This window comes from Cebus imitator, unplaced genomic scaffold (genome assembly GCF_001604975.1).
Source record: "Cebus imitator isolate Cc_AM_T3 unplaced genomic scaffold, Cebus_imitator-1.0 Scaffold610, whole genome shotgun sequence".
Lineage (NCBI taxonomy): Eukaryota > Metazoa > Chordata > Mammalia > Primates > Cebidae > Cebus > Cebus imitator.
In genome coordinates, this window is record NW_016107925.1 from 783,710 (window position 1) to 803,034 (window position 19,325).

The following is a 19,325-nucleotide window of genomic DNA, read 5'->3' on the forward strand; positions in this document are numbered from 1 at the left end:
TGAGACAACAAACCCAAATGAGGTACCTGTTTATTATTCACAGCACGGCAGACAGCATGAGCTTCAAGTTCGCAGCAAATCCCCATGCCCCAGGTCCTATGGGAGTAATGTGGAGGAAGTCTAGATAGGTATTATATACATGGCGGGTCTGTGTCACAACTGAGGAGCCTTGGAAATCCTGGATGTATAAGGGGACTTCAAGTAAACCTGCTCATCCTCCACTTTAAAGAGAGACATTATTCATATATGTTTTTTGGCCAGGAAACCAATCTGACCTCTGACTAAGAGGAAGGCACATTCTCTATAACCCTGGAACATCTTCAGGAGAGGAGAGAGACCTAGCTTTATGACCCTGGTGCGTAACCAAATCTGCTCTCTGTCCCCACAGCAACTTTGTAGATTTCCTTGAACAAAACTGTTAATGCCTTTTGCTAAGAGGAATAAGCAGAAATACCAAATCCTTGGAGACTATCTCCCCAACACACAAGTACCCCCAGTGCCCATAAATGGTATGAAGCTGCTGAGGGTTGAGCAAGATCAGATTACATGCATTTCATGCAAAAAAAAAAAAAAAAAAAGATTTCTTCAGCCATAATTGAAGGCAATTGATACCATCTCAAGTGGCATTATTTTTAATAATACTAATAAATGATGCACAAACATGGAAACTACTTTTGACACCTTAGACATCCTTGCTGTAGCCTAGAACCTTTGGATATATTCCTCTCTCATTTCTGGATTTAGTCACACACCTTCAAGGCCCTGTCCACAGGTAACATATTTGAGAATAATCCTTATATGACAAAGAACCTGATAATATCTAGCTAATTAAATGGTAGGAGATAAGAAGGAACTCTTCAGAGCTCTTCAATTTAGCTCAAAACTTAGAGTTCTTAAATTGCCCTGAGGCTTTTACTCATGTGAGCATCTGTCACTAAGAAAATACAGAAAGACAGATCTAAGCAAATCTGAGTTTTTTAACTGGGAGTGGGAGAGCTTTTTCTCTTCACCTCAGATCATACTGTTTCTGCTTTTAAGAATAGGGCAGCAGGGACAGAAAACCCAAAAGTCTCCCTTCTAAATAGAAGCCCAAAAGATTGCACTGGCTCATAGAGCGCATTGCTGCTTGAATACAAGTCGGTAGTGGAAAGTTGTGAGTGAGTAGTGTATCAGTTCTCAGATTCTTACAAAATAGAATCACACAGAGTGTGGCCAAATGCTATCAATTCTTTGAGGAGGACAGGTTGTTTAAAAAGGAGGGCCATATACCAAAGTAATGATTATTGAGGCAATTTTTCTACCCTCAAGGAGATCCTGAATTTAACATAATTCATGTTGGTGATTATGGGGCTTCAGAATTACTGTGTTTTCAAAGATTATTATTTCAAAACCAGAAATTGGCATTTGTCTTATTAAACCCTTGATAAAATCATAGACTCTTGCAAAGAAGTTTAAATATTGGCTTGACATGTGGTTTTTTTTTTTTTTGTATGTCTGACTAGTTTTAATATCTTCTACAATTTAGAAGGAATTTAAGTGTTTATTTTTATTCTGAAAATAAGTAATTTATTTTGTGTAGATCATGTAGGTATCTTCTTATCTCATTGGGGAAAAAAATTCTTACTTTTAAATTCTCCAGAGTTTGCAGCAAATATTTGAGTTAGTAGCTCTTTAGATCGACTGATTCCCAGATGACATGAAAACAAACATGAAACTTAATCATAGAAATATATTGCTCTTCAATCCTTATGTCTGTAAGTACTTAATGTTGTTTGGAAGTACATGTTACTCTATAATAAAACCTGTTTTGCTAGTATATGATAACATATCAGATAAAATTTATTTGACATGTGCAGAACTCAAGATTGGTTAAGTGTGGAAAGAAATTTTCCTAATGAGCTTATTGGGTATAGTGATGGTAGAATTTTTGTCATTTAAATAAAAGCTAAGTTCAATCAAAAATAACCATTCACTCAGTTGCCATATATATGCCATTACGTTTATCTGAAAATATTAGTATTAGAGCCTTAGCTAGAATTAATGTAGTCTGCTGATGCAGAAAATACAAATAGAAATAAGCCTCATAGTTGAGTTTTACTAATATTTTTACTCATTTCCAACACCCATCCTGGGTATCAAAATATAATTCTTAAAGAGTTTGGTGAGGAAAATAAAAAGATTTGTCTAGAATAACCTACTGTATACTGTTAATGCATATTTTAAAAATTTTGTTTTGCTTTTTAAATTAAAACTGTGATAAAATACAATTTGAAATTTACCATCTTAATCATTTTTAAGTTTATATTTCAGTGACATTAAGTACCTTCACTTAGTTGTGCAACTATTACTTCTTGCCATCCACAGAACTCTTTTCCTTTTGCTGTACTAATAATATTTGTAGACAACATACTCTATGTAGGTTTTGGTATTAGGATCCATTTATATTCACTAAGAATCTTGGAATTAGGTTTAGGCATTAGGGCTAGCTGAGACTACAGGGAGAGGTCTGATGAAGTTTGGGCCTCTCCTGTGTATCTGAAGTGGTCAGTTCAACAATTGGGAGTTGACCCTTACTTTAGGGCCATACCACCAAGGGAATTTATGTTTGATTATGTCATTGCTTAAGCATATCATTCTGTATGAGTCTTTATCAAGTAATTTCTAGGAAAGGTTTGTTTTCTATCAATAGGTAGGCAAACTTCTTGCTACTATTTAACTGGTATAACCCTTTTAATTTCAGGCATAATCCATGTCCGTTAGTGCATAGTGTGTCCTTTTGTATTTTGTGTATGTAACAACAGGTGTGTAATTATTTTGATAGAAAGAATTACTTTCTTTTCAATGTGGAAGCTAAAAGTGGATAACTATTCACAAAATATGTGAGATGGAAAATTTGAAAAGAGGTATGTGGTAAAAGCACATAGATAATATTTGAGGGAGATGCTGTTTTCTCAGTTTATTTCAAATCAAATTTTGCAAATTTGTACCTATAATCAGTGGAGTGAGTGAAAGACAGGAACTGTAAATGGAAAACTAAGAATGATACAGGGAAAAGTTGTAAAATCTAATATTGTGGTGTTGAGCAACCCAGCTTTATACATTACTAGTTTCTGCCACTGTTGTATTGAACAAATACCTATATCTGACCTCAGGGTTTAAAAAAAAAACTCTTATGATTTCCCGTCATTCTCTTCCTCCCCCTAAGGAATTCTAGATTTCATATTTGACTTTGAAGATTCTTCTCCAAGTGGCTGGAATGTTCTAAAGGGAACCTCTTCCTGGAACACTGTCATTCTTACTGCCTCTTTTCTCTTCTCCCTCCTTCGATGGACTAATGACTAGTAGTTTTCTTTCCCAGCTCTTCTTAAATGTCACTTTCCCAAGATGTTTTTTTTTCTTCTCTCCTAGACTTGATTAAATGTCCCTGTTATATGCTCCCATAAAATCCTGACCTTTATGTCTCATGAATTTCATTGTACTTTATTTGAATCAGGGTTATGATTGGCTTCCTCCTCTGCTGTATTTTACATTGCATGATGCTAGTTACCTGCTTATCTTGCCAATGCTGCATCACTCAGCACTATACTTGGTATATGGCATCAGCCTTGAATCATTTTGGCTCCAAAAGTTAAAAATATATATGTAAATAAAACAACAGTAATTCTGGGAGAAACCGTAGGATATTTTCTTTATAACCATGGAATGAGAAGGCTTTTCTGTAGTTCAAAATTAAGATTGAAAGAAAAGATTGATGCTTTTGACCACATAAAAATTAGAAGCTTTTACATAGCAAGAGATCTCATAAAGTCCAAAGGTAAATGCAAAAATGGGGAAAATATTTTCTACTCTTATCACAAACAAAAGATTATAAAGAAATAGACCAACTACTCAGTGGATCAAAAAGTAAAGTATTCGAACAAATCATTCTCAAATACCAGTTTTTATGAATCACATAGGGAAAGTTGTAAGATAAATCATACATTCATTTGGCAATAAGTGTGATTATATAGAGTGAATTGAGGGAGACTGGGTGTATGGGAATAGAGATTAGTGGTGAGTTTTTAGTGATACGGCTTTTTAACATTTTACTTTTGAATCCTGAAGTCATATAACCTGTTAAAATGTAGTGATCAAACAATTAGAGAATGGAAAAAGTTAACAGTTGTAAAAATGTAAAATATGAGGAAACTATAAGAACCAGAACTTTTTAATATTAGGCTGAGGGAAGGTAAGGCTAAATTGGTAATAGTCTTCAAGCTTAAATGCTTCAGCTTAAAAATAAGGGATTTACACTTTAATCTCTTGGTCATTTCAAATTCTGAGACTCTATCCTTTGACATGAAGGGTTTCATTAATAAGAAGTCTTATGTCTTGGTGATATTTTCCATCTCCATTAAGAAAAGTACAAAAATGTGAACTTAAACTTTCAGGGGAAAAAGATGACATTGGGAAAGTATAAAGAATATCAAATTATTAATTTCTAATAACAGGAGTCTTCACTGGCATATATTGAGCATCACAATGTAACTGACTTTGGGAGCTGCTTCTTTGTTTAATTTAGAATTACTTATTTAATTTTAAAATTAAATATATGATGGTAAAATCTGTGTAACAGTATTGTAATTGGTTGTTCTTGCACATACATCAGATGTTTTTTTATAAATGTACATGTAAATACTAAAAATGTGTATATATTATATGTTATCGATACATGTATGGAGGGAAGGAGGGAAAAAGGAATGAGAAGGAGAGAGAGAAGGAAGGAGATGATAGTCTTCCAAAGATAAGAATTTATATTTCTTTGCAAGTTGTTGTTTTTACTTACAAATATGTCTTTCTTTCTCTGATAAATATATATCTAACTCAGAAAATACATACTCTGCAATTACTACTATTTGATCTCAACAAGGTCAATTTTATTTTTGAAAATGTTTATAGAAATAATTGAAAAATTGCTATGTATCTATTAGTCAAGTTTAGTGATTACATTGTTCAATCTTTTCTAAATTATTCTATATTTATTCATTGTATTGATCTGTGGCCAGCTCCCATTACACTGTGTGGTCTAGGGAAGTGCACAGAGATCTAGAGGGAGCCAGGTTAGGTCTGCATATTAATGTCTTTATGAAAAACCTATTAGTGTTCCATAGCTATTAATTATTTGTCAATGTAATATTTGTGGATTTCATTCATTAGTTTATGTTAATGAATTTCCAAGAAAAATAAGAGAAAAAAGTATCTTTTACCTGAAGTTCTAATTGTACAGCATGAATTGTCTATTATAGGTTGTATGCATGATTGAGTCCCAAGAGAAAAAGCTGACACTGGCAAATGATTTAATATTGTCTATATTCAGAGAGTTTGTAATGTGGTGCTAAAAACAGAATTTCAAGAAATTGTGGCATAGTCCTTAGCTGAAATACATTAACTTGACACCAACTTTAAAAATAACAGTAGTTCGTGGACTGTGTTGCCACAATATAAAAAGAAGTTCACAAATCTAAGGAAGAATAATTTATTGTATTTATAGAAAATCTTCGAGCTAGGACTATATTGTCATGTTCTAAGCAGCACTTAACACATCTATTTGATAGTACTAAAAATATAATCACCTCCCCAAAGCAGCATCATAATTTAGCACTGTTCATTATAGAAAAGTTGTCAAAAAACTGTCATGGAAATAAATAACTTGGAATGGTGCTTTTTGGGGGGATTTTATTTTGTAAGATTTTAGAATTTTATCAGAATGCCTCTTCTGTGTCTTCAAATTGGGGTCATTTCTCTGTCTGTTCCCTAGCATAAAATTAGTTGTAGTTCTTGAACATAGTTAATATAACTTATTATGCCTTAGTGTGTGCTAAAAATTCGATATACATAGTATATAAATACAGTGCACTTGTGTGTGTATATATATGAGATTGTGTTGTGTGTATATGTATACACAGATATGTGATACACATATATGAGATACAAAAATGATACAAAAAGATATACAAGACCATGAAAGCCTTAAAAAGGAAAATTTTACCTAATCTGAGAGCTAAAATTGAAGAGAGAGTAGGAATCAATTAGTCAAGGAAGGCTAATGTATTTAGGCAGGGGACATATTCACACAAATGTTTGTGGAGGGAGAAGCTTGGTGGGTGTGAGGAGCTAAAGAAGGCTTAGGTGGCTAAAGTGGGAGAGGCAGTGGGGACCCCATACCATGGGAGCTTGCAAGACATATTAAGATTTTGCTTTCATCCTATGAGCAATGGGACTTCAGTAAAATAGAATGTTAAGTAAGAAATGAAATGATGAGGATTTTACTTTGAGAAGATTTTTCTGGTTGCAGAATTGAAAACAAGTTTTAGGTAGGTACGTGTTGTCTACGACGGACATAAATAGCCAAGTGAGAAGGCTGTTACACGGTTCAGGTGAGAGATGGCAGGTTGGACTAGAGCAGTGGGGACAAAGATGGCAAATGGATGTAGAAGTTCTAATGGCATTTTCCCCTAAAACACTAAAGTCCACATTGGTCTAAATTGTATTACTTATTACTTACTAAATCTTACAAAATAGTAAGAGTTAGAGTGATTTGCAGGAGATTATTAACATGAATGTCTTTGAGGATTAGGGTGAATTTTGGATGCCCAAGCTTGTATTCAGCTGTCTTAACATAAATAAAACATTATCTGCTTAAAGATGATATATCACTGTCTCTTCTGCTGCGTAATCCCTCCCTTTATCAAAAATTAACGAGAACCATGCCAGTTCTCATATTTTAATGAAACTTAAGACTTGAAGTATTTTATTGTTATCAAGCTCCATATAATTTTCAGTCAATGCAACTCTGAAATGTAATTTTTAAATTATTAGATGAACATTAAATGGACAGCTAGAATACTATTAGGTAGCAATTTTATATAATTGACCTTCTTAAAAGGTTAGTTGCACTAATCTTCCATCTTAGGCAAGAGAATTTTACAAACACTTATGTAAAAGTTCAAGTGACATAAAATTCTTTAAATTCAGCACATGATGAATTTATCTAATAACTCTATATCTATTACATCCAATAAAATTACCAGAGCAGAAGCCATAATTCAATATAAATTCCTATGTTAAAAAATGTATAGCCCTGTGCCCAATCATGGAATTTTTTCAAAATTAAACATTGAGAAAATTTTGTTTGTCTTTTTAATGCAGTGCTTTCACTACTAACGAATATGACCTTTATTAAAGTCCTGTAATTTCAATCGAGAAACAGTTAATCAGCACTTGCAAAGTATAAAGATAAGTCACTACTAGAGAGTCAGTGGTGAATGAACCCAAACGGTCAACATGAGAAGGTTTACCTTCTAGTAAGAGTTAATTTTTTCCTAGTATATCCTTTCCATAATCAGCCAGTATTCAAATTTTCCCTCTGGAAATTATTAAAATATTCTTAGACCGAGCAAAACTTTCCTAGTATTTTTCCTGGCTCGTTTAGTACTATTAGAGGTTATAGATCTTCTCATTGGGTTTTTGCAAATAAAAATGTTCTTTATAAAAAAGATATTTTGCCAGATGGAGAGTAATTAACTCAAATGAGAAGACATATTAATAGTATCTTATAAAAAGGATATTTGGCATATTAGCCTATAAGAAAGGATGAATTTGCCAAGTTTTCTCATTAAGTTGCCCTTTAGAGCCTCTATATGGTGTGTGTGTGTGTGTGTGTGTGTGTGTGTGTGTGTGTGTGTGTATTTTAAATCCAGGTAATTTTTTAAGTGATATTTATTACATCAACTGACATTAATTAGGAAAATCGGATTTTTAAGTGGTTTCTGTACCACTTTGGGAACATATTGTGATTTTGAAACTATTCGATATTATTGTATTAGTATATTATTTACTAATCCATATAACTTACTATTTTTCTTTGTTTGTTCAAGTATTACATACTTTGTCATAAGAATATGGCTATATGAAATTAATGCCAAATCAAAACCCAGTACAGGGCTAGTGACAAGTGGTGCATATTAACTTTTAATAATTTTATCTTAAGAGTTTACTAATAACTCTTAATAAGAGTCTACTCTGTGCAGAATCCTGTATTAGAGTAGAAAGGAAAGCACAGCCTCTCCTTTATAGAATTCCATAAAAAGAAGTAGAAAAAAAAAAAATCCCCCTCTATTTCATCACCAGCTCCTTCTGCTCCCTAGGATTATGCCCCTGGCAAACTCAGTGCTTGATAAACCACTTACAGAACAGAAGACTCCCGCAACAGTATCAGGAGGAGAATATGATCTCATCCCACAACCATACTGCCTGCCAACATAGGGAGAGTCTGTGTGCCACACAGTGTTCTCTGTAAACTGCAGCCCTGATCTTTTTCTCTAGGTGGTATCATTTTATCTCATTGTTGACGCAGTTCTAGGGGAAGAAAGACCAACAACTGTGATGCAGGGTTTTTCAACTCATGGGAGAAAGGCTTCTCTAGTTGGTAATTTTCATTTTCCTTAGGGCTTTGTTTGATTATCATCTTATATTTTTTCTTTTTAACCTCAAGCCATATTTTTAATTACTATTGTAAAATACCAGCATTTTTGAAATAAGTGAAAACTTTATTATTATTAGACATTAAGCTCCATTTTAAAAGAGAAAATACAAACCCATCCAAATATTGCATCATAATTAACACTGTAGTGATATTTATGTATTCATATACCAAATACCATCAGTACTTGGTGATTTAATCTAGGAGCTTGAGCTCCTTAGGTCTGATGGAAAGTACAGACTCAATTATATTTGTTTCTCTGTTACCTCAATAATTAAAATTGTTAAGTCAAGGGAAGTGAGGAAGCCTCATTCACATTATGTCCATCTTGCACGCTTTCCTGCAACCAGGCTGACTTTTCTATATTCCTCCAGAGAGCCCAGATCTTCACTGGACACACAATTTTGCTCCTGCACTTCCTCCTTGTGTTTACCTATCCCTCAGTCAGGCTCTGTTTAAGGGCTTTTCTCTCTATTCTGGCTGTATCAAGGTTGAGCAGGTGGGGAGTTAGGCATCTCCAAATTAAAGTTATGTGGTACAAAGACTTTACCCCTTTACTAACAAGACAATACACAGTAGTTGACATCATTAAGTCCAAAGTTACAAGCAAGATGATGTAACTTTATTATATTGAAGTTATTTGAATTTAGATACATGTACTGTTTTTTGAATTATGAATGTGATTGGGTTCAAGGATACATTTTCAGAAAACTAAGGTCTTATGTGTAAAATAAGAGCATCACTGCCTATCAGTACTCTGTTACAGATTAATTAAGGAGCATGTTTCAGTGACATTCCGTCTAGGACAGATTGGTAGATTGCTATACCTAAGGTTCATGATGGTGGAATTACTGTCTCTCTCAGACCAAAGCAGATGCAGTGCTTCTTGTGATCTGACAGATGCACAAGTATACTTTTAGCCACATTTTTTCTTTGTTTCTCTTTCTTTGTCTCTGCCTCTGTGTGTATGTGTGTCTCTCTTTTACACACACACACACAGAGAAATCTGTATGCATGTTTGCGTGGCATTTTACCTGAAAGTTTTAACCCTTAATTTTCCCTGGATTTGGGGCCATCCATTTTTCTTCTTAAGTATGTCACTTACCAGGTATCAATATTAAAGCTTGCTTTTATTTAACCCACATGTGGTAAGTCTGCATTCTCCATTAAAAAAAAAAAAAAAAAAAAAACTACCTTCTTAGAGGATAAAGAATTTGTTCTTAGTTTTACCTTAAAACCAGAAAAAAAAAAAGTCTGTATTGAGTTTCTGAAAGAGTAGATGACATTGACTTCATTCCACAATAATCTCCTTTGTCATTTACAAGCTATGCAATTCTCCATGCATGGTAATTGCCCCAGATGATAAATCAAAGAACCTTGATTCTGTGTTCAGTTCTGTCCCTTCTTTATTCTGTAATTTTGGTAAATTACTTCTGTAAGTCTTAGTCTTATTATTTACAAAAAGATTTCTCTTTTGGCCATAGGAAAATTACTTGTATAAAACAGTGCATGTTTTCCTTCATAGTGCTTGAAAAGAAAAAAAAATAGTGCATGTGAGTTTATTCACTGATCAAATCACTTGATTGGGATGTATGAGCCGTTTCTATGTGCCAGTATTGTTGCAGATGCCAGAGGTACAGCACAAAAAACCACAAATGTCCTACTCCTTTCTAGCTTCATTGCAGTGCACTTGAAACTATTAAGGGCTATGTGAAGGAAAATGTCAGAAAAGGGAGTATCAATTATTTAATTAAACCATTGGTTCCATGGGGATAAGAAACATGTCTCATTGTATCTTCTGCAATATAGACAGACAGACAGAGCAGGATACTCAGATAAATATCAAATTGAATTTAAAAAATAAAGACAAATCTAATAATAAAATTAAGGAATCAGAAGGCCTGATGGCTATTCACAGAGTAAGTTGTTTCAGATACTCAGGATGTTTCCTGAGAAACCTATTTCTTGGTTATTTAGTGTCATAGAAGGGCTATAAAACTAAAGCCCTTGCTAGTGGATCTAATGATGATATTTCCATGAGGCAGCTGTGTGAAAAAAAAATAAAATTAGCAACACAAAAATGGACTATCTCAATCCTTCTCAGAAAAGCTGCATCTTAGATTTTCAAATTCTTAGGGTAGGAGTATATTAATTCCGATAATTATTTAGTTCTCTGATTTCATAATTCTGTATTCTTGTATCTTTTTTTGTCAATAGGGAGTTAATTTGAGACTAATTAAGGACTAGGATTGCTAAGGGGTTTGGTATTACCTGAAGTCATTTAAAAATGGGATGACTATTTTTTTCCCTTGTGATATGCATCAATCTGAACAGAAAAAATATCTATAGCAAATATATTGATACCTTTTGGTAGTGCTGGATGATACTAAAGATTTGACACTATTTTGCCTCTATGTCTGTGCATGTGGCAAACATCAGTGACTATATTGTAGTTAACACTACTTAGCGAAGACAAAGTAGAAAATGATTATGTCTCTTGCATGCAACCCTTGGCATTGCTGTCACAGTGACCGTATCTAGTCAGACTTGCCTTAGTGACCATAAAGGTTTGCGGTAAGTGATATGAGGGATTTTCAGGTCAGGCTAATAATACCTTTTAATACTCAAAGGTCTTTTGAAACTTTCAGGTCTTGCATTTCTTTATTTTTTACCAATAGATTGATCATCAAAATCATTTTTTTATCCCCATATTCTATCAAATGTAGATTCCTTTTCTTGATGATTGACTTGATGAGGACTGATAGTTAAATTTAGAAATAGTGCTAGGTTATTGAGGCCCAAATAAAAACAATTTAGAAAACATTGCAGGAGTGTATTAGGGTTCTTCAGAAAAATAGAAGCAAGATAATGCATATGTGTTGGGGAGTGAGGATGAAAGAGAAAGTTTTTTTGTTGAAGTTCTAGGGTGCATGTGCAGAATGTACAGGTTTGTTACATAGGTACACATGTGCCATAGTGGTTTGCTGCACCCATCACCCCGTCATCTACATTAGGTATTTCCCCTAATGCTATGCCTCCCCTAGCCCCCCTACACCCCAACAGGCCCTGGTGTGTGATGTTCCCCTCCCTGTGCCCATGCGTTCTTACTGTTCGACTCCAACTTATGAGTGACGCGATGTGGTGTTTGGTTTTCTATTCTTGTGTTAGTTTGCTGAGAATGATGTTTTCCAACTTCATCCATGTCCCTGCAAAGGACATGAACTTATTCTTTTTTATGGCTGCATAGTATTCCATGGTGTATATGTGCCACATTTTCTTTATCCAGTCTATCATTGATGGGCATTTGGATTGGTTCCAAGTCTTTGTTATTGTGAACAGTGCTGCAATAAACATACATGTACAAGTGTCTTTATAGTAGAATAATTTGTAATCATGGGGGTATATATCCAGTAATGGAATTGCTTGGTCAAAAGGTATTTCTAGTTCTAGATCCTTGAGGAATTGTCACACTGTCTTCTCCAATGATCGAACTAATTTATACTTCCATAAACAGTGCAAATGTGTTCCTATTTCTCCACATCCTCTCCAGCATCTGTTGTTTCCTGACTTTTTAATGAACGCCATTCTAACTGACATGAGATGGTCTCTCAAGGTGGTTTTGATTTGCATTTCTCTAGTTACCAGTGATGGTGAGCTTTTTTGGAATTGGCTCTTGTGATTACTGGGGCTAGGGAGCCCCACATTGCAGGGCAGGGTTGTGAGCTGGAAGTTCTGGCAGGAGTCAGTGCTACAGTCTTCAGCATGAAGACAGTCTGGAAGCAGAATTCCTTTATCCTCTAAGGACCTCAGTCATTTCTCTGAAGGCCTTCAACTGATTAGATTAGGTCTACTTATATTATGGAGGGTAATCTGCTTTACTTCAGAGTCTCATGATTTAAATGTCAGTCACATCTACAGAGTATCTTCACAGCAATAGTTGACTACAATTTGACCAAACAACTGAGTATCATAGCCTTGCCAAGTTGACACATGGAATTAACCATCACAATGGAGTCTTATACATTAATTTTGTATAGAATTTATATAGCCTTGGGAAAAAATAAGTACAGTAAATAGTATTGAGAAGAACTAAATTTTACCATTAGAACTAATGTGAGCACCTATGGGAAAATAGGGGACAAGGTTGTAGATATTTATATCTAGACTTATTTCCTGAAAACTTAAATTTTCTTAGCTTTTTGGATGCATAAATCAATTGTGGATAATTCAATTGTGGATAATTTTGTAATAAAAATCAAAATTGTAGTGAACTAATTACTAGCCATTATATCAAGTAATTCACATTTGTTATTTCATTTACACAAATCTAGAGATATTATCTTTACTATAAAGATGAAAAAATTAATACTTAAATAGGTTGAGATTTGTGTAGGGTGACAGAGATAGTAAGAAGGAGAACTAGGATAATTACAGTACATATTAAGAATTTTCTGCTCTGCTCACAGTTCAAAACATATTCTATTTAGAAAGCTTTACAGTTTTTGTCCTTACATATACCATCTGGATGGACCAAAGATATCTCATAGCTTATTTTTATGAGAAATAACTCTCTTCCCCAAATGATGAACAATTAGCTAATTAGTAATGCCTTCTAAAAATCATGACATTTTTATCTTAATAGTTTACCAGAATTAGCTTTTGTGGTCAATATTTTTTAAGAGGTTTATGTAGGTATTAGGCTGAGCTATAAAACTGTTTACTACTGTTAACTAGTGTATCTATTTCAAAAGAAATATATTAAAACTACATAAGATTACATTACCTTTAACCAGTAGAAAAAAGTCAAGCCCTTTGAGCTTAATCAAAACATTGACTACTGAGGTTTTCTACCACCTGGAGAGAGAAAACCCTGCGCAACCATCTCAGTAGACACAGCCATCAGGTTGAACTTCTCCCCCAGCCTTTCTAATTTCATACCACTCCTCACGTGGACTCTGCAATCACTCTGAAGTCCTTTCCGTTTTCTGAGCAACATCACAGTTGTATTTCTAATGCCTAACAACACATCTGGTGCACAGTGCTTAATAAATAATTTTAGAAAGAACAGAAGGAAGGTAGGAAGGAAACAATATTTTCTAGAAATGCTCACCTTTTAGCTCTGAATTTACTTTACTTCAATCAGCCCCGTTATTTATATAACACTCTTTTACTTGTGTAATTGGCAACTAAGAAGTTGAGAGGTTATGGTGAAATTTGTCAGCTTTGATTCAGGTGATTTTTTTTTCTTTATTGTTTGTTCCCATCTCTCATTATGCACTAGTCACACATAAAGCCCAAGATTGCACATTTAATCTCAGCATGTGCTGAGCCATAAGAAAACCTTATCGTCTTTGAGCTTTATTTTAATTCAGAAAGAAATATTGGCTAGTGTTTTCTAATGGAAGCTTTTAGAAGATTTGTTGACATTATAGTGTGAGACAATTTCTACAGAGTAATTGACTTTGTTTTTAAACCTCCCTAGCTCTATATGTGGGCATTTATTGCTATGAATTTCCCTCTAGACACTGCTTTAACTGTGTACCAGAGATTCTGGTATGTTGTGCTTCATTCTTGTTGGTTTTGAAGAACATGTTTATTTCTGCCTTCATTTCATTGTTTATCCAGTCAACATTCAGGAGCCAGTTGTTTATTTTTCATGAAGTTGTGTCATTTCAAGTTAGTTTCTTAATCCTGAGTTCTAATTTGATTGCACTGTGGTCTGAAAGACTGTTATGATTTCTGTTCTTTTGCATTTGCTGAGGAGTGATTTACTTCCAATTATGTGGTCAATTTTAGAGTAAGTGCAATGCAGTGCTGAGAAGAATGTGTATTCTGTGGATTTGGGGTTGAGAGTTCTGTAAATGACTATTAAGTTTGCTTGGTCCAGATCTGAGTTCAACTCCTGGATTTCCTTGTTGATTTTCTGTCTCAATGATCTGTCTAATATTGACAGTGGAGTGTTAAAGCCTCCCACTATTATTGAGTGGGAGCCTAAGTCTCTTTGTAGGTCGTCAAGGGCTTGCTTTATGTATCTGGGTGCTCTCCTGTATTGAGTGCATATATATTTAGAATAATTAGCTCTTCTTGATTATGTAATGCCGTTTTTTACCTCTTTTGATCTTTGTTGGTTTAAAGTCCATTTTATCAGAGACTCAGATTGCCACCCCGCTTTTTTTTTTTTTTCCTCTTTCCATTTGCTTGGTAAATCATCCTTCATACCTTTATTTCGAGTCTGTGTGTGACTTGGCATGTGAGATGGGCCTCCTAAATACAGCACACTGATGGTTCTTGGCTTTTTATCCAATTTGCCAATATGTGTCTTTTGATTGGGGCATTTAGTCCATTTACATTTAATGTTAGTATTGTTATGTGTGAATTTGATCCTGCCATTTTATTACTGGTTGGTTGTTTTGCCCTTTTGTTGGCATGATATCTTCATTGCAACATTGTTCTTTACCATTTGTCCTTTTTTCAGTGGCTGGTACTGGTTTTTCCTTTCTGTGTTTAGTGCTTCCTTCAGGAGCTCTTGTAGGGAAGGCCTGGTAGTGACAAAATCTCTCAGCAATTGCTTGTCCGTAAAGGATTTTATTTCTCCATCACTTATGAAGCTTACTTTGTCTGGATATGAAATTCTAGGTTGAAAGTTCTTTTCTTTAAGGATGTTGAATATTGGCCCCCCACTCTCTTCTAGCTTGTAGGGTTTCTGCTGAGAGAGCCACTGTGAGTCTGATAGGCTTCCCTTTGTGGGTGACCCAACCTTTCTCTCTGGCTACACTTAGCATATTTTCCTTCATTTCAACCCTAGTGAATCTGATGATTACGTGCCTTGGGGTTGCTCTTCTAGAGGAGTATCAATGTGGTGTTCTCTATATTTCCTGTATTTGAATGTTGGCCTGCCTTGCTAGGTTGGGGAGGTTCTCCTGTATAATATCCTGAAGAGTGTTTTCCAGCTTGGATTCATTATCCCTGTCATCAATCCCGTACACCGATCAAGCATAGGTTAGGTCTTTTCACATAATCTCATATTTCTTGAAGGCTTTATTCATTTCTTTTCACTCTTTGTCCTCTTTTCTTGCCTTCTCATTTTATTTCATTGAGTTAATCTTCAATCTCTGGTATCCTTCCTTCTGCTTGGTCAATTCAGCTATTGAAACTTGCGTATGCTTCATGAAGTACTTATGCTGTGTTTTTCAGCTCCATCAAGTTGTTTATGTTCTTCTCTAAGCTGGTTATTGTAGTTAGTATTTCGTCTAACCTTTTTTCAAGGTTTTTAGTTTCTTTGCATTGGGATAGAACATGTTCCTTTAACTCAGAGGAGTTTGTTATTACCCAGCTTCTGAAGCCTGCTTCTGACAATTCATCAAATTAATTCTCTGTCCAGCTTTGTTCCCTTGCTGATGAGGAGTTGTGATCTTATGGGAGAGAGGTTCTGTTTTTTTATGGTTTCATTCTTCTTGCACTGGTTTCTTCCCATTTCCTTGGATTTATATAGTTTTGATCTCAGGTAGCTGCTTGGGGAGGTGGCCTTTCCTTTGTGTGCCTGCAGAAGCACTGCTGGGCTGCCATGGATTCAGTGGAGCTGCTGTATCTTTCATTTACTCAGGAAAATTAGGCTGGCTTCTGCAATGGCAGCTGCCCTTCCCTGTGCCAAGCTCAATTGTTCCTGGTCGCTCTTTAACCGATGTTCTGGAGCAAAACTCTGGAGTGAGAGTTTTTTGGCCTGCTGGGCTTTGTGCGGGCTGGAACTGTCCTGCTGTATGGACTGTTTCCCTGCTTTCAGTTCCTCTTCTTTCTGGGGGGCAGGTAGCTCCATCCAGCTGGCTTTCTGGCTTTCACGTCAGCCAGTGCTTCTGCCTAGATCTAGTCTGACAGCCCTGGTGCCAGCCAAAGTTGCTGTTCTGCCCTGTTCAGGCAGCTCGCTGAGGCTTTTCAGCCCAGTGAAGATCTCCTGTTCTGTGGGTTGTAGAGGGCTTGGGTGGAGCGCTGTATCTGAACTGAAGTCCCAAAGGAGGAGATCCCCCAGTCCTCCAGTCAGTTGCAGGCATCTCCTGGGTGGGGCAGTGCACCACCTTGCCTCAACTTGCCCTATTTGGTTTGTATCCACTCTCCAACCAGACCCACACAATGAACCTGGTACCTCATTTGGAATTGTGGAGACCACTTGGCTTCAATGTCTCTCTCGCTGGGAGCTGCTTTCCAGAGCTGCCTCTTATTCGGCCATCTTAGGATCCTTACCTTGATATTTATCCTTTAATTTTCTTTAAAAATTGTTGTGTGTCACGCCTGTCATCCCAGCACTTTGGGAGGCCGAGGCGGGCAGATCACGAGGTCAGGAGATCGAGACCATCCTGGCCAACATGGTGAAACCCCGTGTCTAATAAAAAATACAAAAATTAGCTGGGTGTGGTGGCACGTGCCTGTAGCTCCAGCTACTCAGGAGGCTGAGGCAGGAGAATTGCTTGAACTCGGGAGGCAGAGGTTGCAGTGAGCCGAGATCACACCACTGCACTCCAGCCTGACACCTGGCAACACAGCAAGACTCTGTCTCAAAAAAAGAAAAAAATTCTTGTGTAGGGATGAAGATAATGAATTTGTGCATCTCTGTGTAAGTAACTAACAAGGGGAGATTTAGACAACTTGTAACTTGCAAAGATCTTTCTGTCTATAATTTTTCAAAAATTTTATCTACGTAGCTTCATTCTTTCCCTAGTGCCTAGAACAAAGAAGGTAAGATAAGTAAATTCACTTAATAAAATAAAATTGAAGCCTATAAGCAAATTAAATTCTTGCTTATCAGAAAATGCATGCCTTGTTTACCACCTATAAAGTGATTATAATCTCATAAAGAATAATTTAATTTGTTTATAGGTTTTCATTTTTGTTTTATTAAACAAATTTACTCATCTTCTTTGTTCTAGGCAATAGGAAAAGAATAAAGCCACCTAGATGATGTCATAGTTTCTGCTCTTATACAGTAGAGAAAATGATAGGTAGACAAGAAAGGAGCATCTGAGGATGGGTAAATAGACATGATTAGTGTAAAGACTTCATATTGGTCCACAAAGGTTGTGGTTTGACATCTTAATTCCACTTCATGGGAACCTGATGACTGTTGGAGAAACTTGCTATGACTTAGTGACCAGGGTGCCGGCCAGATGGACAGCCCCCACTATAAGTTTTACCCAACAGAATGGAATAAACTTGGTCAAATCAGAATGTCATTTTTTAAAATTCTTTTTTTTAATTATACTTTGGGTTCTGGGGTATGTGTGCAGATCATGCAGAATTGTTAAATGAGTATACACATGCCATGGTGATTTGCTGCATCCATCCCCCCATCACCTACATTAGATACTTCTCTTAATGTTATCCCTCCCAAATCCCCCCACCCCCTGCTATCCCCCTTTAGCTCCCCCACCACCCAACAGGCCCTGGTTTGTGTTGCTCCCCTCACTGTGTTCATGTGTTCTCATTGTTCAATGCCAACTTATGAGTGAGAACATGCAGTGTTTGGTTTTCTGTTCTTGTGTCAGTTTGCTGAGAAAAAAGGTTTCCAGCTTCATCCATGTCCCTGCAAAGGACGTGAACTCATCCCTTTTTATGGCTACATCATATTCCATGATGTACATGTGCCACATTTTCCTTGTCCTGTCTATCATCGATGGGCATCTGTGTTGGTTCCAAGTCTTTGCTATTGTAAACAATGCTGTAGTAAACATACATGTGCATGTGTCTTTATAATAGAATGATTTATAATCCTTTGGGTGTATAACCAGTAATGAGATTGCTGGGAAAAATGGTATTTGTAGTTCTAGATCCTTGAGGAATTGCCACACTGTCTTCCACAATGGTTGAACTAATTTACAGTCCCACCAACAGTGTAAAAGCATTCCTATTTCTCCATATCCTCTCCAGCATGTTGTCCCCTGATTTTTAAATGATCACCATTCTAACTGGCATGAGATGGTATCTCAATGTCGTTTTGATTTGCATTTCTCTCATGACCAGTGATGATCTTGTTTTTGTATGTTTGTTGACTGTATAAATGTCTTCTTTTGAAAAGTGTCTGGTCATACCTTTCACCCATTTTTTGATGGGGTTGTTGTTTTCTTATAAATTTGTTTAAGTTCGTTGTTCATTCTGGTTATTAGCCCTTTGTCAGATGGGTAGATTGCAAAAATTGTTCCCCATCCTGTTGGTTGCCAGTTCACTCTAATGATAGTTTCTTTCACTGTGCAGAAGCTCTTTAGTTTAATCAGATACCATTTTTCTATTTTGGCTTTTGTTGCCATTGCTTTTGGTGGTTTAGTCATGAAGTCCTTTCCTATGCCTATGTCCTGAATAGTGTTGCCTAGGCTTTCTTCTAGGGTTTTTATAGGGTTAGGTCTTACATTTGAATCTTTAATCCACGTGGAGTTAATTTTTGTATAAGGTGTAAGGAAGGGGTCCAGTTTCAGCTTTCTGCGTATGGCTAGCCAGTTTTCCCAACATCATTTATTAAATAGGGAATGCGTTCCTCATAGAATAATTGAAAAATGAGGGAAATATTGGATTTGCTATATCACTGTTGTTTCCTTAACCTTAGATTTCAATATTGGTTGAGAAATCTTCTGAACCAAAGTTTAAAAGGCTGAATGCTTTTTTCCTTGGCCTAGTTTCCAATGTGATGATGCATTCTGGTGGCAGGAAGAGTCACTATACTGAGGACCATGATGATAAGTTTTATTTTTAAATTTATTATTACTTAAAAGTGTACTTAAATTCATTTTAGACTTGGTACTCTAGTAATTTGCATGCTTTTCTT

At 35.8% G+C, this 19,325-nt stretch overlaps 1 long non-coding RNA gene across 1 annotated transcript in view; it reads left to right on the forward strand.

The window, feature by feature from the left end:
* Window positions 1-19,325, forward strand: part of LOC108294921 — a 314,417-nt gene that overhangs the window by 218,324 nt on the left and 76,768 nt on the right. The gene's annotated exons all lie outside the window — the stretch shown is intronic.